The sequence below is a fragment of the Macaca nemestrina genome, chromosome 15 (genome assembly GCF_043159975.1).
Source record: "Macaca nemestrina isolate mMacNem1 chromosome 15, mMacNem.hap1, whole genome shotgun sequence".
In the NCBI taxonomy this organism is placed as follows: domain Eukaryota; kingdom Metazoa; phylum Chordata; class Mammalia; order Primates; family Cercopithecidae; genus Macaca; species Macaca nemestrina.
The window spans coordinates 63033083-63056426 of record NC_092139.1 but is presented as its reverse complement, the minus strand read 5'-3'; the positions used below and the strand labels follow the sequence as shown (position 1 = coordinate 63056426).

The 23344-nt window shown below is 38.9% G+C and overlaps 1 long non-coding RNA gene across 3 annotated transcripts in view; it reads right to left on the bottom strand.

Moving 5' to 3' along the window:
• Positions 1 to 22612, bottom strand: part of LOC105472998 (uncharacterized) — a 53760-nt gene extending 31148 nt beyond the window's left edge. For 2 of the 3 annotated variants that reach the window (XR_011613717.1, XR_011613718.1), the window contains exon 1: positions 22458 to 22612. This is a non-coding gene — a long non-coding RNA (uncharacterized lncRNA). Of the gene's footprint in view, positions 1 to 5784; positions 5909 to 22457 lie in introns of all 3 variants that reach the window. The other variant, XR_011613716.1, reaches the window with a different exon arrangement.
• Positions 22613 to 23344: the final 732 nt, after the last annotated feature.

Genomic DNA, 23344 nt, shown 5'->3' with positions numbered 1-23344 from the left:
ACCATGTTACCTCAAATCTTTTTAAGGTGAAAATAAGGTACTTTTTGTAAATTTTAACTTCTATAAAGCTTGAGTATCTTAGCTATTATAAATGTTGTAAGTAATAAAATTAGAAAAAAATTTTTTCACTGAATTTTTTTATCCATTCCTCTGTCGATGGACATTTAGGTTGCTTCCAAACCTTATCTAGTATGAACAGTCTCCAGCAACCATAGGAGTGCAGATATCTCTTTGATAGACTGGATTTCCTTTCTTTTGTGTATATACCCAGCAGTGAGAATGCTGGATTATATGGTAGCTCAATTTTTCACTTTCTGAGGAAGCTCCAAACTGTTCTCCACAGTAGTTGGACTAATTTACATTCCCACCAACAGTGTATGAGGGTTCCCTTTTCTCCACATCATTGTTAGCATTTGTTATTGCCTGTCATTTGAATGTAAGCCATTTTAACTGGGGTAAGATGATGTCCCATTGTAGTTTTAATTTGCATTTCTGATGATGAATGATGTTGAGCATCTTTTTATATCCCTGTTTACCATTCACATATCTTCTCTTGAGAAATGTCTATTCAAGTATTTTGCCCATTTTGTATTAGATTATCAGATTTTTTTCCTATAGAGTTGTTGAGCTCCTTATATATTCTGTTTATTGAGATTTTGTACATATGCATAATGGACTCCTATTCATCCATAAAAAAAAGAATGAAATCCTGTCATTGGCAACAACATGAGTGGAGCTGGAGATCATTATGTGAAGTGAAATAACCCAGGCACAGACAGAGAAACATTGCATGTTCTCACTTATCTGTGCAATCTAAAAATCAAAACAATTGAACTCATAGACATAGAGAGTAGAAGGATGGTTACTAGAGGCTGGAAAGGATAGTGAGGGATTGCAGGGAGGTGGGGATCATTAATGGGTCCAAAAATAGAATGAATAAACTTGCTATTTGATAGCACAATAGGGTGATTATAGTCAATAATAATTGCATATTTTAAAATAACTCAAATAACGTAATTGGATTCATTTTAACTCAAAGGATAAACGCTGGAGGTGATGGATACCCCATTCTCATGATATGTTTATTTCACATTACATGCCTGTATCAAAATATCTCCTGTATATTTTGATAAATATACATAAATACATACACCTACTAGGCACCCACAAAAATTTTAAAAAGAAAAAAGAAAATAAAAATATTCACTGGGTATGGCATAATCATGTGTTTTTTAAAATTTTTACTCATAAAGATTACCTCCTATTTTGAAATATAGTGTCTGATGAGTTATCTATTTTTGATTTAATATTTATCACTGTTTTTCATTCTTTGATAGCCTAAGTTTAGCTCATCACAAAACCAACAGCACAAGTAAAAATAATAAGGATTAAATATAGGATATGACTGCAATTACATTGTCTTTCTGCACACTGTCTTAATCTTAGTTCAGATAACAGAAACTTTATTTGGCTTGTGCCCATGCTCAAACTGCTTTGCCAAACATCTGAGCTTCATTTATTCTCATTAAAAGGATAGAAATTACTTGCTTGTTTGTGAAAAGCTAACTCAACATGCTTGTCATAGTTGTCTTCAATTTCTAAATGGATAATAATTAGGCATCTTCTGCACATATTTAAACTGACCTCAGAACATTTCCTATGCATGTGTTGGGATGGCAAGAGAAACCAAAAATGTCTTAACCAATTTGAAGTGTATTTCATTCATATTCACACTCTGCGTATCAGCAGTTTGTGATTGGCACCTCCACGTTGTTGAGGACCAAGACTGTCTAGGCCTTTGCTTTTTATCATCAAATTGTGGCTTAGATTTTGTGTTTCAAATTACCTCTTTGCCTCCCACTTGGAAGTGCACATTCTATTTGGTGTGACCTGGAAAGTAAATATATCATTTCTGCTCATATTCCATTTGTAAGGTCATGCACATCTGTGTGGAACCTGGGAACTTTTGTTTTGCCTAGATGGTCACACACTCTACTAAAATGTATATTATTATAGAAGACGTGGCCAGAAGGAGACAACTAGCTGGCTCTGTCTCAGTGGGGTTCTCTTCTTATTTTCCAGGTAAAGATGCAACTGGATTTGTCTTCAATTGTCTAATAGTGCAATTCTCAAGACCCCACAACAATTGCGAGTTCCTGTCTTTATAGAATTAAGGTTATACAATTTAACCAGCATCATTCTAACAACAGTGGTAATGGATTCTACCCTAAACTCCTACATGGAACATCCTAAATTCCTATGAGCCTGTTTAACCTTGAAAATACTTACGATGCTTGAAATTTGGGGCTATTCAAGGACTGGGTGGAGACTGAAATCTTTAACTATCTGACAATGCCTTATTTCAATATATCTTAAGCCACTCACTATATTAGAGTCCATCTTATCCCATGAGGTCATCTGCTGCCGTACTCCTACATTTGTGATTTTTCACAGTAGCCACCCCATTACTCAAGTATGAAACTGGAGTGTGCACACACATTTCTCTGTTCTTTTGCTGTCACATGGGATGAATTACAAAGGAAAACCACTTTTCCACTGTAGGCATTTATGCCTGAGTCCTCTCATCTCTGTATTTCTCAAGAGATGTCTTCCTCCCTGTGATTTGGCTTCCCTGTCTCTGCTTTTAGCCGCACTGGTGTCAGAATAATCTCTCTAGGAGACTGCTTTGAAATTACACTTAAATATTAAAATGGCCTCCGCTATACAGTGAAAAAACTCTCTCACTTTTTAGTATGTTACAGAAGGAATTCATGTTTTTTATTCACCTGTCATTCCTGCTATCTCCATCTTTAGGCAAGCCTTTTTTCACTACCTGTACTTTCCTCATCATGCTACGTTCTCTCTCACCTGCATTTCTTTGCATATGTCCCCTGGCAAAGCCCTGACAAAATATCTAGTGAGGCAAAAGTGTTTCCTCCAAAGAAGTCTTTCGGATATCTGCCCATACCTAAATCCTCCCCTGTTCAACCGTCTTCAGACACTGCATTTATTCTTACAGCAACAGCTACTTATGAACATTACAAAACTTATCAAGCTTCCCTATAGTATTCCCTTCCAAAACTCCCTTCCGAAAGGGAAAAAGTGTTTTTTTAAAAATATGTGTGTGTGTGTATATATATATATATATATATATATATATATGTCACTTACTGCAGCAGCCCTGTCTGGTTTATGGCGTGCAGCCTGTGTACAATATACATTTGTTAGATAGTACTATTCTGGCTGAAAGCTTTTCAGTTTGATTGTGATAAAGAGCATTTTCATTATCTTCCTACTTCTATAAAATATTTCTTTCTGTATCTTAAATATGGTATTCCAAATATCACCTTCAATAGTGGGTATAATTTTAGTGCAAGTACTTTTAAGTAAGGATTTATGATGCAATTTTAGATTCTTCTTTTTATGAACCATTGAAAAATAGGAATTAAAACATAATGGTAATTTTGATTGGTTTCAAAAATAAAATATATTTTGTAGTATTTAATCTTGAATATTTAAAATTCCAGGTGATTCTAAAAATTATTCAATGGATCTTAGTGAGCTTTTGTGCTTTTAGTATGACCCTGGAGGCATTTATGCATAAGTATTTATAAGTACTTGGACTTCAGTCAAAGAAATCTGAAGAATCTCATGGGGCAGCATGAACTATTATGTTTCTCTAAACCAGGAAAATGAACAAATCAATTTGCATTTTGAAATCCACAGAGAATGAAAACCTCTAGTTATAGTGTTATGAATCCCTCTAGGAGCAGTGAGTGGAAGTATTCCCTGCAATATCATATGGTGACATTTTTATTACCAGGAACTATTTTTGCATGTACAAATTAAAATATGTTCTATGCTTTTGCTTTCTCATTGTGCGCATATACTTAGAAATCTGATTCATAATGTTATCCTTGAATCTTTATTGCTTACCATAGGCTGCTTGTCACGACGGGGAGTCCTAAGGGCTATTGCAACTTTTATTGCTACATACATACTGGTCGTATCATATGAATGTATAAGGCCAATTAAGAGAGTCCTTTAATTCATAACTTTGGGTACATTCATGGGAAATTTGCTTTAGAGTTGGCAAGAGTGCATCCTTAGGTGTAATTTAATTTAAATATCTCAACTGAGAATTATTTTAATGGGAGATTATAGAGTATGCTATCAGTAAATTGGGCAAGTAATAATGAAAACGCAGTAAGTTTTCTATTCAAATTTAACCTATTAACTAACCTAGGCATAGTGGAGAACACTATGGAGGTTCCTCAAAAAAGTAAAAATAGAACTACCATATAATCTAGCAATCCCACTGCTAGGTATATTTCCTAAATAAAGAAATCGCATGTCAAAGAGATACCTGCACTATTCATACGAGTGCAGCACTCTTATTGAAGCACTATTCATAACAGCTAAGATTTGGAATTCACCTAAGTGCCCAAAATAACTCAAGTTCATTTAAAGTGATCCTGACTGATAGTGGCTACCAGGTAGTTGGTCTTGCTTTATTAGAGGTTTCTGCTTCCAGGGGAAATCTTGTATAATAGGTTATCGACTAGAAGGCCTCTGCTGAGTTGTTCCACCTGATATGGCCTTGGGGATTCTATGAATCTCTGCTCAGGACCAAGACACTTATTCCTCCAGCTTCCATGGATGGTGTATGCTGAAGGTTGAAGAATGAACCTTGTGTTAATCCATCTTCATGCTGCTGATAAAGACATACCCGAGACTGGGCAATTTACAAAGGAAAGCGATTTAATGGAGAACTCACAGTTCCATGTGGCTGGGCAAGCCTCACAGTCATGCTGGAAGGCGAAAGGTGTGTCTCACATGGTGACAGACAAGTGAAGAGAGCCTGCGATGGAAAACTTCCCCTTATGATTACCATCATATCTTGTGAGATTTATTCCCTGTCACAAGAACAGCACAGGAAAGACCTGCCTCCATGATTCAATTACCTCCAACAGGCTCCCTCCCACAACATGTGGGAATTCAGGATGAGATTTGGGTGGGAACAAGGCCAAACCATATCAAACCCTGTTATAGGTATTTCCCTTCATGGGAAAAAATAAAAAATAAAAAATAAAAAAAAATAAAAAAAAAACACCACCACACTACCACCTATCAAGTCATGAAGCAGCCCGCATACAAAAACTGATGTGCTGGTTCAGAGAGGACATTTCTGAGGGACTGCCTGAGTTTCAGCACTCTGCTCAGTATCTCCTTCTGCCCAGTGCTGCTGTCCTCCCTCATTGATGATGCTCCTCAGAATACTCCTTAATGAACTTTCCACATGGAACTCTGAATCTCAGCAACAGTTTCCCAGGAAACCCAATCTCCAGCAGGGCTCTCCATATCTACTGCTATCCAGGCAGGAACTGACTCTAACTGGCCTTTGGTCTTATTCTGGCAACTACTGGGGGTAATTACAGTCCTTGATAAGTTTCCTCATTGAAGTTCCACACACTCTGTACCCTGCTCACTTTGATCCCAGGAGTCTTCCCTTCTAGCACCTTTTAATGCTTAGACAATTATACAGTTGAATTGCATGGAGATACCTGCATTTTCATTTTGTCACCTGCAGGCAGCAATAGGAGTTTATACACTGGGGACTTTCACAGCTTAACCATGTCATGCCACCATTTATACATAAGTATGGCCACCCAAGCTCCCAAACTATGCTTTGATGTAGAATCCAGCCAGAATTCTAAATAGGGTAATTGACATGTTTTGGTTTATGATTCTTCCTGAAACCATCTGGTGTTACAGATATCTCACCTCTCTCTTCCAGGTTGTTGGCTGAGGGTTTGGGCAGAATTACATCTCCTTGTAAGGTCCTAAGTCTGCTTAGTTCTCCAGGTTTCTCTCCATTCCAAGGTTCAGAATGACGTTTTCATTGCCCCTGTGACAGACTCCATTTATGTCTTATCCTACTTATTACTCCACCACTTACAGTAAAAACTGCCTTATCTAAACCCTTGCTTTTTTTTTTTTTCTATTTATTTATTTATTTATTTCGCTCTGTTGCCCAGGCTGGAGTGCAGTGGCGCCATCTCGGCTCACTGCAAGCTCTACCTCCCGGGTTCATGCCGTTCTCCTGCCTCAGCCTCCCGAGTAGCTGGGACTACAGGTGCCTGCCACCAGGCCTGGCTAATTTTTTGTATTTTTAGTAGAGATGGGGTTTGACCGTGTTAGCCCGGATGGTCTCTATCTCCTGACCTCATGATCTGTCTGCCTTGGCCTCCCAAAGTGCTGGGATTATAGGTGTGAGCCACCATGCCCAGTGCTTTCTTTAAAAGACAAAACCAAAACACAGCAAAAAGAATCTCACTTTATTCAATGAAAATTTAACTTTCACACTATTTTTCTTTAGAATCTTTCTCCAGAAATTGAAAGATGAACATTCTCCCTAATGTTCTGTTCTAACCTCTCTTGAAAAAATGGTTATATCCACTTTAATGTGTACACTTTGTCTTAGAATCATAAGAATCAGCAGTAATAAAATATGTTGTTCAAATCCACAAGGAAAACTAAGCAAACTTTCACTTTGAGAAAGATCTTGGCCTTTGTGAGGCCTTATTTTCCAGAGAGAGTCTAACACTTACTGAGTCAGTCCACTTAGGATAGGAAGGCTCTCTGGTCTTACAGGATGACCAAGACAGCCTTAAAATGCTCCTCTACTTGACTAAACTTTAGACAGGCTTCTTTCTGCATGAAGTCCCCTGACCTGCCTTTTCTTAGAGCATTTACTTTAGAAATTTGTCATTGCCAAGTTTATCTGCCCCTTTGAGATTCAGAATTTTTCAAAGGCTTTTTAACAGTCTTATACCACAGTAATATCTTCCTCAAGCACTTGGGTAGCATCCCTTTGAAATGTCACTGTCAAGGAAGGCAGCACTGTCCTTATCTCTCAGTGTTTGTGGGAGGGTAAGAGTTGAACTTCTGTGGACATATTGCTCCAAGTTGTAAAACTGGCTCTGTCATAAAGGTAGAAGAAAAGTTACTTTCCACTTTCCACTGGCTCAGGTGAACCAGCAAACAAAGAGGCCTAAGATCTCTTCCTGCTCCCTTCCCAGCTCTTAACAACTCTCCAGCCTTTTGTCTCCATGAAGCAGGGTACCCATACTTGGTCAGTGCCCTCTTACCTACTGCTGGCAACAAAAGGAACTCATGTGAACTTACGGTCCAGTGTGATATTTTTCATTAACAAGAATCAGATCATGAGGGTATATATGAAAGCTAGTCTCTTGGTTGGAAAGATTTCTATCAAACACATTGAAAGGTGAGGTTTTTCTCTTTCTACTAAGTAGCATCTGTGTGTTCACATTGTGGCTGAGTCACACTGCATACTCAAATCTTTTCACTGAAGCCTGAGTACTTTTTGTAAAACCTCTGCTGTACAAGGAAATATCTGGGTTCTCAAAGAAATATGCCTGGTATCTCAAGTATAGCAGTGTCTTCAGTTGTGCTGTAGGTCAGTTAGGAAATTTATTTTTGTTTGCTTACAATGTAAGTCATCAGATGAGGGGTCTGTACTCATCAAGGAGTATTCCCTCATGTTTACATATGTTGTGAGAATTGTACAAATGATGATTGCTAAGAAAAGATGAAATTATAAGTAACAGTCATAAAATGTCAACGTTAGAATTAATATTTAAGTGTTTTTTTCCTAAAAACAAAGGGTTCTTATTTTGAGACACTGAACTGTGTGGTCTCTCCTGGCCAGGACAATGTCTTCATATGTACACTACATGTATACTCAGGCCCTGGTGGAATAGCTGTGGTATATAAGGCATCGTAGGTGTTAAGCAAACAAATATGTGCCAAATAGGTTCCTTGGTCATTTTGGTCATTTTCACCCACTGGTCCTTTTTCAAATCCTTCAAACTCTGAACATCAAATGCATTTTCTTTTCTAAATATTTTTTTTTTTTTTAGTTTGGTAAACGTCATCTCCCTACCTCATGCAGCCTGCCTAATTAATGCATTCACGCTTTCCCTTCTGTCCTCAAAGAAAATTATTCTTCCTCAAAGGAAGAATGTAACAGTCCTTTAAATGTTCTTTGTAAGATATTTCAATTATTTAATGAAGACTGTCCTAAATAGAATACCTCAGAATTTCTTATCATGTTGAAAATACAGTAGTCAGAATTAACAATAATACCCCCATGTATTATCTGAACAGAAATAATACACACTCAATTGAGTTCACTTTATTTTTTTCTGAGCTTGCCTGATTAGGGTCTTTGAAAGCCACATCACAGGCTAGCTCACATTGAATTTACTGTCGTGTAAATCACTTAAACATTTTTGTCCCATGCTGATGCTAATTCAGTACTTACAGCATTTGTAATTTGGATCCAAGTATGGTATCTTCCATGTGTGCCTCTCTACTACATCTAATTTGTTCAATTCAGCCCATATTACACGTTGTAAAGATCATTTCTGTATTATAATTATTCTGCAATGCATTCACTAACCCTTCAAGATTCCAGTGACCCACAAATTTAATGAATGTAAGAGCTTGTTCTCTATACGCCCATCCAAGTTACCAATTAAAATGTTTACTAGGACACCACTGATGACACAGTTCTGAGACCTCTGTTCAGAACTGTGATAGATTACAAGATTACACTTGTATATCACTCTTGTAATCTCGTTTGGCATCTTTACTTTTTAATGTGTTATTAATATACTTTACTTGTGGTCCTTGCATATATACTATATAGTAAAATGTATGTAATGGCATATTGGCAATAAACAGAACAAAATTTTTATTAAAAAGATAAAAAACAATTATCTGCTACTTATTTCTTATGTAGCTTACATAGGGAATCTAAAAGCAAAAGTAGAAAAAGAAAATGCCAAATTTTAAAAAACTTGCATGCCATGGCTCCCTCTAAGCTGCTGTTCCTAAAAACCCTATATATACATATATATACACACACATACACACAGACACACACAGACACAGAGATACAAGATTTTCTCTCTCTATATATAGAATATATATACATTCAATATATACATATATTCAAGGTTTTATGCATATATAAATATATGCATTTGGGGGAAATATTGTTTATATATAAGTTTCTTATAAGTTTCACAAAGCAATGTTTGACGCTTTCTAAAATATTTATGAAGTATTTCTTAAAGTTTAAAAATAAATATAATCCTTAATGTCACTATGTCCAAGATGGAGAAATTCTGATATTTATCAAAAGCACCAGGTGAATAAAATGATAAGGTGCACCTTTCAAAAACAGCAAAGTAGACGTAACTATTAGATAATAGTTTATCACGTAGTTTTCTTTGAGTATACTTAAAATGGATATTGTGTTCTATTTTCCTTATTACAGTGTATTTGGAACTTCAGCAAGTCTGTGTTTAATTCTTTGTCATTTAGTCTTAGTGTGATTTTGGACTGTACTTGAGCTTTGTAAACTTGGGGGTTTTCTCATCTTTAAAATTGTGATAATAAAAAGGCCTGTTTTTATGGAGTTTTGTGCATAAAATGATAAGATTTGTGTAACAAATATAACATGACAGGCATATAATAAAGATTTTCAATGTGTTTATGTTCTCAAGGATTTGTGTTGTTTTTAGCACTGTTACCGGAAAGGGGTCCTGATCCAGACCTCGAGAGAGGGTTCTTGGATCTTGTGCAAGAAAGAACTCGGGGTTGGTTCATAGAGTAAAGTGAAAATAAGTTTATAAGAAAGTAAAGGATAAAGCAATGGCTACTCCATAGGCAGAGCAGTGGCTTGAGCTGCTGATCTCAGGAATAAAATATGAAATATTGTCATTTAAACAGTGCCTTTCAATGTATCAGTAGCAAAGCCATCTGCTAAATTCAATGAAATTTTAAGCTTATTAAGTCTTGTCTTCTGCAAGATATTATCATCCTCTTCAGAAGTAATAATTAATAATACTCAAAACAATTAAGCCCCTCTTTTAAGCATTTTATAAGAAAACTGATAGGAAGGCTATGACTATGTGCACAGTTAAAATAAGAAATTATTATTCCTGCAGATAGGTTGTGCTACCTATTTCACAATCTTCCCATCATTTACTGGGATCACTTGGGAATTTTGGGATATTATGTATATAGTGTGGTTTGAATTACAGAATGTCAATTTAAAATGGTGAAAATTAAAACTTTAGCTTATCTGTTTATCCATGTATTCAACAAAATACATTAGGCTCACAGAACACAGATAATTGTTTGTATGTTTGTCTCTCATCAAAGATTGTTTTTCTTCTCAATCTATTAAATAAGAGAGGTGTCTCATTCATGTTCTTATTTCCAGAGCATAAAATGGGGTACGGTGCATAGAAGATGCTCAGTAAATGTTAGGAGAACTAATTAAATGAGTATGCAAGTGAATTTAAAAACATATGCTGACTTTTGTATAATACAAGATTGCTCTAAGGGTGATAGTCAACTAGAAGTCTGTATTTCCAAATATTACATATTTAGAAGCACTCTACAAAATAAAATAGCATTATCATCATGAATATGAGTTCATTATTTCCTAAAATATATGCAGGCGGGTGCTGTATGCCTTCATTAAGGTCAAGAACAAATCTTTGCAGCATTATCTTCTGCTCACTCATGTAACTACCACAAGCTGGATTCTAAAATGTTCCTGCCTACACCTTATATTATACCTAGGCAAACCTTATTTTCATTCATTTCACATACTGTGCCTTCTCCCACCTCCGTTCCTTTACTTAAATTGTCCTTGACATTTGGAACAAAATAATCCATGCATGTTTTCCATTCCACATTCCTGTCTTCTGTAAGCACTCAGCCGAAATTTAATTTATTGTGATAGCAACCCTCATTAACCCAGGCCTTCCACTGGGTAGGATGAAAATCATTCTTTTAAACATTAAAATTTTTATTTCATTCATGCTCCTCTATCGGTTTCTATATTTCCTGCTTATTTTCTCTAGAACCCTGGTTCCAATTATATACACATATATTTATATACATCTATATGTATATAATTGAACATCTAGGCATTGGGGTTGGCAAACGTTTTCTGTAAATGACTAGACTTATCCATGAAGCTCAGTAAGCAGAGGGTCTCAGAAACACAGATAGATATTATAAATACATAAATATAAATAATATATTTTACTTAGAGAGCTATTCTATGGAGACAGAGAGCAGAGAGATCTAAGAAGCATCTATCTATTTAGACATAGATATATATTTCTGTAGATATACAGCTGTATCTGTATATCTATATATCATTATGGAGAGAGAGAGAAAGAGGCTAAGAAATTTAAAAATCCTGGGGTCCACAAAAGTCATAATGTGGGCCCTGGGTCCAAGTAGCAAACATTTCAGTCTCTTTAGGTAACTGAAGGTAAACATTTCAGTCTCTTTAGGTAACTCTTTGCCGTTGTAGAGTAAGAATAATTACACACAGTGGTTAAACAAAAGAGCATAGCTGTGTTTCAATTACACATTATTCACTAAATCGGATGATAGGCTGAATACATCTGTAAGCCATAGCGTGCTGATCCTCGCTGTTCATCTTTCCTACCTCCTTTCTGCATCCCCAACCTCACTGATATCCTCATTCCTCTTCTTTACCAGATTAAATGCCATTGTCAGTCAGTATAATTACTGTCTTGACACTCACCCCTTGTTTATGTCCTTAATTTTACTGCGCAAAACTTCAACCCTAGTTAAATACAAGCCTGTTCCATGCCCGTATCTATGCAGCAGTTAAGGCTGAATGCAGACACATTCTACTTTGCATTTATGGCTGGTCCCACATTAAACAGAGGACCACAAACCTCAAGTGGGCTCTTAAGGCTACCAGTCAGTCCTACTGACTTTCTTCAACACAAATACTCCACCGTGCACCAGGATGTCTATTTCACAACTTCTCCCTTATCAATCTTCTGAACCTCCTCTTCCTTTTCTTAACAAATGGTATTTGCTACTTCACCTAGAATACTGCTGGAGTTAGAAGAAAAATTCCATTACCAAATATACCCACAGATTCACTATCAATATTTGGCTCTGTATGAGACCAAGTTTGTTAGCATAAAAACATGCTTTTATTTGTCCCATATTAAATACACACACACACACACACACACATATATAATCTTGATCAACTTTCCTTTCTAGCTACCCTCCTATTTCTTTGTACCAAACTGCTAAAAAGAAAAGATCGTATTTGTTGAGTCTACTCCTGTCTTTTATATCCAACAGATGGTTTTCCCTCCTGCCTCACTAATAACTTCCAACTGCTAAATTTACTGGTTTGTCAGTCTCCTCTTAGGTGACCTATTTGCTGATTTTGGCGACATACCTTCCTTCCTAAAACACTTTCCTTGGCTTTTAGGACAGCAGCATATTTTGGTTTTCCTCCTATGTCACTGCCTTGTCCTTTTTTGTCTCCTTTGCAGGCGTCTTTGCTTCTCCTTAATGTTTTTAACGTTGGAAAGGTCCAAGGTGAAATATTGATCTACTTTTCCCTTCTACAGTCACTCCTATGTCATCTCATGTCCTCAGGACTGTGGTCTCATGATCTCAATTACCATCTATTTATTCCCTGTTGAGTTTCTGGCAAATCCATCTTCCCAGTTGCTCAGGACAAAAACTCGAAATTTTTCTCTGCCACCTCACACTTCAATCTCCAGAAATACTTCCTTCAAAATTTATCCAGAAACTTAACAATTCTCATCCTCCCCAATGCTCCACCCCTTTCCAACATCATGCCATTTCCCCTAGATTAGTGTGGTATTCCGTTAATAGTATTCTCTGCTTAGTACCTTATAAAGACTTCCCATTTAATTTCATAAAAGTCAAAGTTCTTTCACTTATCTGTAAATACCCCATATTCTGCTTTCTGTTTACCACTTAACCTCATTTTCTTCTAATATTGATTTTGCCCACTTCTGCCAACAACCTTGGCCCACTTGCTGTTGCGTGATGTGGCCAGGTATGTTTCTCTCAGTGCTTCTGCACCAGATACTCCATCTGCCTGGAATGTTTTTTGAAATATCTCCTTAGTTAATACCCTCATATTTTTGAATCTTTGTCAACGTCTTAATTCTATCCTGAACAACCCAGCTAACAAAATAAACCAATCCCTCCCCCTCCCAATTTCCTGCAGCCCCTTACTTTTGCTCTTTTAAAAATTTTTGTCATTTTTTAATGTACACATAACTTAATTACTTACCACGTTTGCTTGCCTTTATTTATCCCACATACTGTTTTTTTGTTTGTTTGTTTTTTTGAGACAGAGTCTGGCTCTGTTGCCCAGACAGGAGTGCAGTGGCACCATCCAGGCTCACTACAACTTCTGCCTCTGGAGTTCAAGTGATTCTCCTGCCTCAACCTCCCAAGTAACTGGGATTACAGGCATGTGCCACCACGCCTGGCTAATTTTGTGTTTTTATTAGAGGTGAGGTTTCACCATGTTGGCCAGGCTGTTCTCAAACTCCAAACCTTAAGTGAACTGCCGGCCTCAGCCTCCCAAAGTGCTGAGATTACAGACGTGAGCCACCATGCCTGGCCCCACCTACTACTATATAATAAAATCTCTCTGCAGGCATGGATCTCATCTGTTTTGTTCGCAGATGTATCTCTCCCAAATGCTGGGCTAGTACTTGTTACTAAAAAAAAAGTTGTTAAATGAATAATTTTAAATAGACTTAGAGCACAGAAAGAATAGCATGATTAAAGTTAGAATAAACATGAACAATTTCCTTTGCTCTGTTAATTTACATTTAGAAATTAAAATTTAAATATCCATTTATAACATATTTCTTTGAAAACACAGACACACACTTTCTTGTACATTTATTTTGAAATAAAATAGAAAAAACACTTGAGGCAATTAAGCACCTGTCTTTCCACTGTAAGTATGTTTTTTTTACCTGCCTGCTTATTTGTCCCATATGCACTACCCTGTGGTCTTTTGGATTTATTTTCTGCCTCAGTGGAATAGATAATAATTACTTGCACAATATAGAAGAGAGGAGAAAAACTGAATGGGTCAAATTTCATCATGAAGGCCTCATAGATACACATGTTTGCAAAATATGGATTGGTAACAGCCATCAGAAATATTGAAAAGACATAAAATACTATTGACAGCAATTCATATTTCTTACTTAGTATGCAAAGCTACTCTGACTTTGATTCTGCTACCAAATTACTTCAATCAAATGGAAGACTGTCTTGATTTTAATTGACTTTATATTAAATCAAAAATTGCTTTGTGATCCATGGTCCAGGTTACTAAAAAAAAAGGTTAGATATACAAAGTAGCCAAGGTAATCCAGTCTTTCTATTCCTAATGAGACCAAAACTCGGATTTTTTTTTATCTTGCCCAGATTCCCGTCTAAGGGGTCTAGGGAGTCACACCCTACAAACCATAAATTTTCATCAGATAGGTTTTATTTCACCCTATATATCATGGCTTATTTTCCAACCTGACTCTGGTATAACATTATAAGACAAGGAAGAAAATAAAAATATTTCACCCCCAAAACATGTTTTTTTGGTCACATTTTGAAGTTGTCCTGCAAGCCATCCTCTGTGGGGGAAAATTCACACCTCTAAAGAATCCCTATTAACATAGCCAGATCTTTTCCCTCCAGGGTCCTCCAGTTCTGAACAGATTAACAGAGTGTCTAGCACCTTTTAAACGGTCTGAATAGGAAACATTTCTCATCCCTTGTTTCTAAGGGCAGCTGCTATGAGACTTCAAAAGAATCTTGACCTCCACAATTTTTATCTAAACATATTCTTTCTATTGATCCCAGGTCCTCAGACAAAAACTCAACCAGTTTTCAACCAGAAAATGTTTAAATTTACCTATAGCCTGGAAGACTACCCACCTTCAAGTTGTCCCACCTTTCTGAAACGAACCAATGTATTCCTTAAATGTATTTGATTGATGCTTCATTGTCTCACACCTCCTTAAAACCTGTAACACCAAGCTGCACCCCAACCTCCTTGGGCACATGTTCTCAGGACCTCCTGAGGGCTGTGTCATGAGCCATGGTCACTCATATTTGGCTTAGAATAAATCTCTTAAAATATTTTACGGAGTTTGACTCTTTTCATCAAACTAATTTCAAATGATAAAATCGATAATAATATGCTCTGTGCAGTTATTTCAATGCGGTAGCATTGAAAGCATTATATATGTTAAGTTAAAAGATATAATAAATTAGGCAAAAAGGATAAAACAAAAAATTAATTCTATTTGTCATCTCATTAATGTAATTTTCACTGAACTTCCATTCACTAAGTTTTGAAGTGAGTTTCGAATTGAGCTTGATGTTGAAAATATTTTTTACACATTTCCCTCTATCTAGGCTGTTGGATTTTTCTTAAAAGATAGCCATAACGATACTATCTGCCCTGTTCTGAGGTACACGGATAGTTGTTTTGTTCACCCACAAAAAAATTGGGGAACCCATTATTTCACAAGTCATGCTTTTATTTTCATATAAGAGAACAGTTGATGCTCCAAAATCTTAAATTTTAATTAACCAAATACAATGTTCCTAAAGACAAACGTTCACAAGAGTTAAGCCAGCCGGGCAGGATGGCTCACACCTGTAATCCCACCACTTTGGGAGGCCAAGGCGGGCGGATTGCTTGAGGTCAGGAGTTTGAGACCAGCCTCACCAACACGGTGAAACCCTGCCTTTACTAAAAATACAAGAATTATCTGGGCCTGGTGGTGTGTGCCTGTAATCCCAGCTACTACGGAGACTGAGGCAGGAGAATCGCTTGAACCAGGGAGTCAGAGGTCACAGTGAGCCAAGATCACACCACTGCACTCCAGCCTGGTGACAGAGTCAGACTCTGTCTAAAAAAAAAAAAAAAGGAAAAAAAAGGAGGGGAGGGATAGAGTTAGGAAAACAGAAAGGGAATACAAAACAGAGAAAATCAATAAACCACAATTAAATGTTTGAAAAGATTAAAAAAATTGGCAAATGTTTGCTTAAGCTAAGCAAGAATAAAAGAGAAGAGACTCAAGTTACTAAAATCGGCAAGAGAAGAGAACATATCACTGCCACTATTACAAAATAAAAATGATTTAAAAGAGAATGCAATGAAAATCTTATGCCAAAAAAAGTAAGATAGCCTAGATAGAATGGATGAAGTCCTAGAATGACAGAAACTAAAGCAGTCTAAAGGAGAAATAAAAAATATAAATAGATAGGGAAGGTTAAAAGATTGGGTTGTAATTTTAAAACCTTACAATAAAAATCTCATCTCGGCTAGCTTCCCAGATGAATCAAACACTCTGAGAAATTAATATCAATTGTTCACCAACTCTTGCAGAAAATAAAAGGGGGAGAGAACACTTCCCAATTCATTTTACAAACAGGATTACTCTGATACCAAAACTGAATCACAAAACAATATAGACCAGTATCTTTGTTTTATAAAATCAAAAATCTTCAACAAAATACTGCCAAGTTGAATCCACCAACATATAAAATACATTATGCACTGTGTGCAGATGTGATTGACCCCAGGAATGCACCATTGATTTAATATTTGAAAAATCAATGAATGCAAACACCATAGTGATATAGTAAAAGACCAAAATATATGAGCATCTCAACAGATGGAAAGCATTTGAGAAAATAGTAGATCTTTTCATCATGAAAACACTCCAGTTATGGACAGTAAGATAACTTCCTGAAACTAGTGGTAGTTATCTATGAAACCCACCACTATCATCACACTCAGCAATGAAAGGGTGGATCCTTTCCAGGTAAGATTAGTTACAAGAATGTCCACTCTTGCAAATTCTACTCAACACTATAGTGTGGATTCTAGTGAGGTGTAGTTAGTAAAGAATAGAAAATTGAAAACATACTGGCTGAAAATAAAATTATGTACGTTTACAGATGACATGATCTCTTATACATACATAATTCTAAGAAATTCAGTAAAACAGTATTCAAAATAAATTTGGCATGGTTTCCAGATATAAACGCAATACTAAAAATTCATTTTATTTCTACATACTGTCAATGAACTGCCTTAAAATATTAAAGAAATAATCCCATTTATAATAGCAACAAAACAAGTAACACATTTAGAAATTAACAAGAGGAGTTCAAAACTCATACTCTGAAACCTCCGAAATATTGTTGAAACAAATTGAAGAAGAAATAAATAAATGAGAAGTGGTGGAGGGAGATGGAACATAGAATCACAGTGATTGCGTCTCTGCAGGAACATTAAATTCAACCACCGTCCAACAATCCAAGCCAGAGAATACCTTCACAAGAGCTAAGGAAATCAGGTGACAGATCACAGAATGTGGTTTTAGCTTATAAACAAGAGAAGACACATTAAAGAGGGTGAAAAGACCGTCTTGCAGTACCTGCACTGCGCCTCCCTCATCCCCAGGCAGTGCAGTGCAGAGAATGTGTCCACCTCTAGCAAAAGGGACAACGAAGGGTCCGTGGGACTTTGCCTTGGAGCCCAGTGCCAGCTCTGCTATAGTAAAGCACAGCACTGGGCAGAACCCCATGGCCTTTGATTCCAGGCCAGCGCCCACAGACAGAGCATTTAGATATGACCTGGCCTAAAAGGGAATCCACTGCCCTGGTGGGACAAACCTGAGTCCTGACTTGCTTCACTACCAGCTGATTCAAGTGGTGTCAGGCCCCAAATAAATGTCAGTGACAGGCAGGCCAGAGTCACTTTGGTCCTTGGGTGAGCTCCAGTAACCAACAATGTGCTGGTCAGGTAGGCTGTGGGCTTCGTATATGACATCAGCTGCAGTGGCCACAGGGTTGCCTGTGTTACCCCAATCCCAACTCCAGGCAGTGCAGTGCAGAGAGAATTCCTTCCCTATGCAAGAAAGAGGAGAACCCAGTATCAAGCCCCATCACAGTGGACACAGTATCAGGCAGAACACTGTGGCCCTGATCCCAGGCAGGATGGACCCAAACCCTGACCAGCTTCATCACCAGCAGACTAACCTGGCTTAGAAACCTAAGTAAGTCAGCAGCAGTGAGGCAATATACTGGTCACAGGACTCAGACAAGCCCCAGTGCTGCTCTGTTCTGGGAGGCTGTGGGCTTTGGGTGTGTGACACCAGCTGCAGTGGCCATGAGAGTGCCCAAATCACACTTCTCCCAGATCCACAAAGCTTGGTGCCCAGATTCCTTGCAAGGAGAAGAGGAGGCACGTAAATAAAGAACTTTGCCTGGGAACCCAGGGAGCCCCCCCGCTTATCTTCTCTAAGTCTGTCACGGCCACCAGGGACCTCAGTCTGCAGAAGTCACAGTGAACCTGAGCTTAAGGTGCCCTCTGGTGCTGAAACAGCTGCAGTGACCACAGGCTTGGGGAACTCAAGTCTTGAATTTCTTGGAATTTCTGGAAGACTGAAGAAGGACAAGTACAAAAAGAACAGACTGCAAAGACTGAAATAAATACCCACTTATTCAACTCCCAAGCATGAACATATGCTCAAAAGCATTAAGAACATTCAAGGAAATACAACCTCACCAAACAATAAATAAGTCACCAGTGACTAACCCAGGAGAGCTCAAGATGTGAGACTCGGCTGGGTGTAGTGGCTCACACCTGTAATCCCAGGAATTTGGGAGGCTGGAGCGGGTGGATTACCTGAGGTCAGAAGTTCAAGACCAGCCTGACCAACAAGGTGAAACCCCGTCTTTACTAAAAAGACAAAAATTAGCTGGGTGTGGTGGCAGGTGCCTGTAGTCCCAGCTACTTGGGAGGCTGAGACAGGATAATTTCTTGAACCTGGGAGGCGGAGGTTGCAGTGAGCCAAGATTGTGCCACTGCACTCCAGCATAGGTGATGAAATAAGACACCATCTTAAAAAAAAAAAAAATGTGAGACTCTCCAGACAGAGAAGTAAAAATGGCTGTTTTGAGGATACTCAATGAAATTCAAATATAGAGAAGTAATTCAGAAATTTATCCAAGAAATTTAACAAAGAGATGGAAGTAATTTTAAAAGGCCACAGAAACCTCAAAGCTGAAAAATGCAATGGATGAACTGAAAAATGTATGAGAGGGCCTCAACAGTAGAACTCATCTCAGCACAATGAAGTCCATATATTACAAACCCACAACTAACATCATAATCAATGGGGAAAAGTTAAAAGCTCCTCATCTAAGATCTGGAACAGGTGTGGCTACTTTTACCACTTTTATTCATCACAGTACTTGAAGTCCTAGCTAGAGGACTTAGGAGAATGAAACAAAAGGCATCCAAATTGGAAATAAAAGGAAATCAAATTGTCACTGTTTGCAGGTGACACGATCATATATATATGGCGAACCCTAAAAATTCCACAATAAAACCTACTTGAAATAATAAACATTTCATAAAGTTGCAAGATACAATATCCATATATAAAAATGAGTAGCACACCCATGTACCAATAGTGAAACACTTAAGAAAGAAATCAAGAAAGCTATTTCATTGCAGTAGTTACCCAATGCCCCCAAAAATGATACCTAGAGATTAACCAAAAAGGTGAAAGATCTCACAATTAAAACTATAAAACATATATGAAAGATATTAAAGCAGACACAAGTAAATGTAAAGATATCCCATGTCCAAGCACTAGAAGATTATTGTTAAAATATCTATATCACCCTATGTGATCTACAGAATCAATGGAATCCATGTTAAATTAGGAAAGATATTCTTCACAGAAATAGAAAACAAAAAACAAAACAAAACAAAACAAAAAACGGGCGGGCACGGTGGCTCACGTTTGTAATCCCAGCACTTTGGGAGGCCAAACCACTTGGATCACAAGGTCAGGAATTTGACACCAGCCTGAACAACATGGTGCAACCCTTTCTCTACTACATACACAAAAATTAGCTGGGCATGGTGGTGCACGCCTGTAATCCCAGCTACTCAGGAGGCTGAGGCAGGAGAATCGCTTGAACCCAGGAGGCAGAGTTTTCAGTGAGCCAAGATCACGCCAGAGCACTCCAGCCTGGGCGACAGAACAAGACTCCGTCTCAAAAAAAAATTCCTAAAATTCACATGGAAATGCAAAATACCTCAGATAGACAAAAGAATCTTGAATAAAAAGAAAAAAACTGGAGGCATCATACTACCTGATTTCAAAATATACCACAAATCTAGTAACCAAAACAACACGGTAGTGGCAAAAATAAATAAATAAATATATAAATTAGAGAAGAGATGAGAGAGAGACAGAGAGAAAGACGAGTGACAGACCGACATAGACAAATGAAGCAGAATAGAGAACTCAGAAATAAATTCAAGCTTTCACAGTCAACTCTTAACAAAAGCACCAAAAACACACACTGGGGAAGGACAATCTCTTCAATAAACTGTGCTAGGAAAACCCAAAACACACATGTACAAGAATCCATCTAGGCTGTTACCTTACCATACACAAAAAATTTACTCAAAATAAAGATTTAAATGTAGGACCTGAAACTATGAAACTACTAGAGAAGAAAACATAGGAAAATGCTTTGTGAAACTGGCTAGCACAAGGGATTTCCAAATATGTACGTCAAAAGCACAAGCAACAAAAAGCAAAAATAGACAAAATACAATTGCATTACACTTAAAAGCTTTTGCAAAGTAGTGGAAGCAATTCAATCCACAGAATGGAAGAAAGTATTTGCAAACTAAGCATCAGGCAAGGGGTTAATGCAACACAAAATATATAAAGTACTCAAACTACTCAAAGCAAAAATACAAATAACCTGATTTAAGAAATCAGAAAAAAAGAGCTACCCAAAAACTTTGTCCCCCACCTTCTTTTCCCAACCACCTTTGACCCCCTCCCTCTCCTCACTCTTTTTCTTCCTCCATCTACCCCAAAGCTTTCTTCCCACTATTTTTCCCCACTGTCATTTCACAAAGCCTTCTCTACTCTCCCGCTCACCACTCTTTTCATCATCCATCTACCCCAAAACTTTTCCCCACTGTTTTCACCCACTCACTGGACACCCTCTTTTTCTCCCTTCTGCTCTCATTCCCCTCTTTTGTTCCTCCATCTATCCAAAAACTTTCCCCTCGTCTTTTCCCAACGCCTTCTCCCCACTCCTGCTGCTCACCACCCTCTTTTCCAACCTCCATCTACCCAAAAACTGTTTTCCCCATCGTCTTTCCCCTCCTCCTTCTTGCCACCCTCTTTCCATTCTCCATCTATGCAAAACGTCTCCCCACTATCTTTTCAAAGCCTTCTCCCCACCCCTGCTGACTCCTTCTTCCTCCATCTACACCCCAAAAATTTCACAAAGCCGTCCCCCTCTTCCCATTCACCCTCTTCTTTCCTTAATCCTTACCATTCTCCTTTTGCCCTCCATCTACCCCAAAACTATTTTCCCCATCGTCTTTTTCCTAACCCTCTTTCCCCGCTCCCTCTCACCACCCTCTTTTCTCCTCCCACTTGCCACCCTCTTTTCCCACTGCATCGACCCGCTTTTTACCCACCGTCTCTGTCTTTTCTTTCCCCACCATCTGTCTTTTCTGCCCACTGTCTTTTGGCAAAACCCTGCCACCCTCTTGTCCCCCTCCATATACCGAAAAACTTTTCTCTGCCCACTGTCTTTTCCTCATGGTCTCCCTCCAGCTTGCCATCCTCTTTTGTCCCTCCTGCGCACCATCCTCTTTTCCCACTCCATCTACCAAAAACTTTCTTCCTCACTGTCTTTCCCCCCTCACCATCTTTTTGCAATCTCTTCTTCTGCTGACCACCCTCTTTTTGCCACTCCTGCCCCTCCTCCTACATGCCACCTTCCTGTAGCCTTCCATCTACCCCAAAACTATTTTTCCATCGTCGTTTTCCCAATACTTCTTCCACCCTCCAGCTTGCCACCCTCTTTCCGCCCTCCATCTACTGAAAAACTTCTCCCCCACTGTTTTTTCTCCCAACTGTCTTTTGCAAAACTTTCTCTTCCTCCTATTCGCCACCTTTTTTTCTTCTGATCACCATCCTCTTTTTCCTCCATCGATCGAAAAAAAAAATTGTCCCTACCATCTTTTCACAGAATCTTCCTTCTCCTGCTCACCACCTTCTGTCTCTTCCCCCTCTCTCTCTGCACCCTCTCCTTCCTCCTCCCACATGCCACCCTCTTTTCCCCCTCCGTCTACCCAAAATCTTTTCACACATCATCCTTACTTTCCCCACGGTCTTTCTGTTCTCCTCACCGTGTTTCTCCCCAGTCTTTTTGCAAACTTCCTCTCCTTCCTACTTGCCCGTTCCTCCCCACCCCCCTCTCTTTCCTCCTCCCACTTCCCACTCTCTTTTCCCCCAATATCTACCCAAAAACTTTTCTTCCAACCATCTTTTCCCCACCGTCTTTTTGCAATGCCTTCTCCTGAACACCATCCTCTTTTTCCCTTTGCTGCTAACCACTCTCTTTATCCCTCCATTTACCCCAAAACTACTTACCCGTTCCCACCGCTCCAGCGGAGCTGCCGTCTCTGTCACTAGCACCCACCACAGCGAGGCGAGCTGTGGTGCCGCTCCCACAGCTCCAGCCTCCAGCCGTGGCAAGTGACGACTCCTTCTTCTGGTCCTCTAAGCCTTGCACAGAGCAGCCGGGAACGCAGCCACGTAAAAGCCTGAAATGGTGGGGTGCCCCCTCTGCATGCTTTATATACTGAGGTTATGCAAATGAGGTTCCTGGACTACATGTTCTGATTGGATGAGAGAAAACCTCTAGGCTTATCCTGATTGGACTTTATTTTCATGCTCTGATTGGTTTTCCTAAGACTTGCTCTCATCCAATCAGAATTGAAGCTAGGAGCCCAGCATAGAGAACGAGAAGCGGGATCCACATACCACAAGCTGGAGGCTTGAGCCTGTGGCACCTAGGCTCGCTTCACTGTGGTTGGTGGAGGTGACAGAGATTGCAGCTTGGCCAGCATGGTAGAAAGGTGGCAGGGTAGGTGAGCTCTCCAGGGATGCACTACCCTGGATAGGGACCTATCAAGGTCACATTGCGGGTGGGGGTGTTGGGGGCGTGGGACAGCGGGGTTGGCTATACTGCCTGGTGGTGGGGGTGGTTGCATGTGCTACTGGGGCCGCACCACCGGCTGGGAAGAGGGTTAGGGGCACTATCAGCTCCTGCACTGTTATGACAGCGGGGCAGGTTGGGAGCGCTATCTGGGCTATCACTACCCCCAGCTGGTTAGGGGCACTATCCCTGGCTGCACAGATGGGGGCACTGAGGTGATTTGGGGACACTATCAGGTTTACGTGCCCTGTAGCATGGGACGGGGGAGCGCTATTGGGGGTTGCACTGCACTGCTGCTGCTAGCAGCGGTCTACAGAGG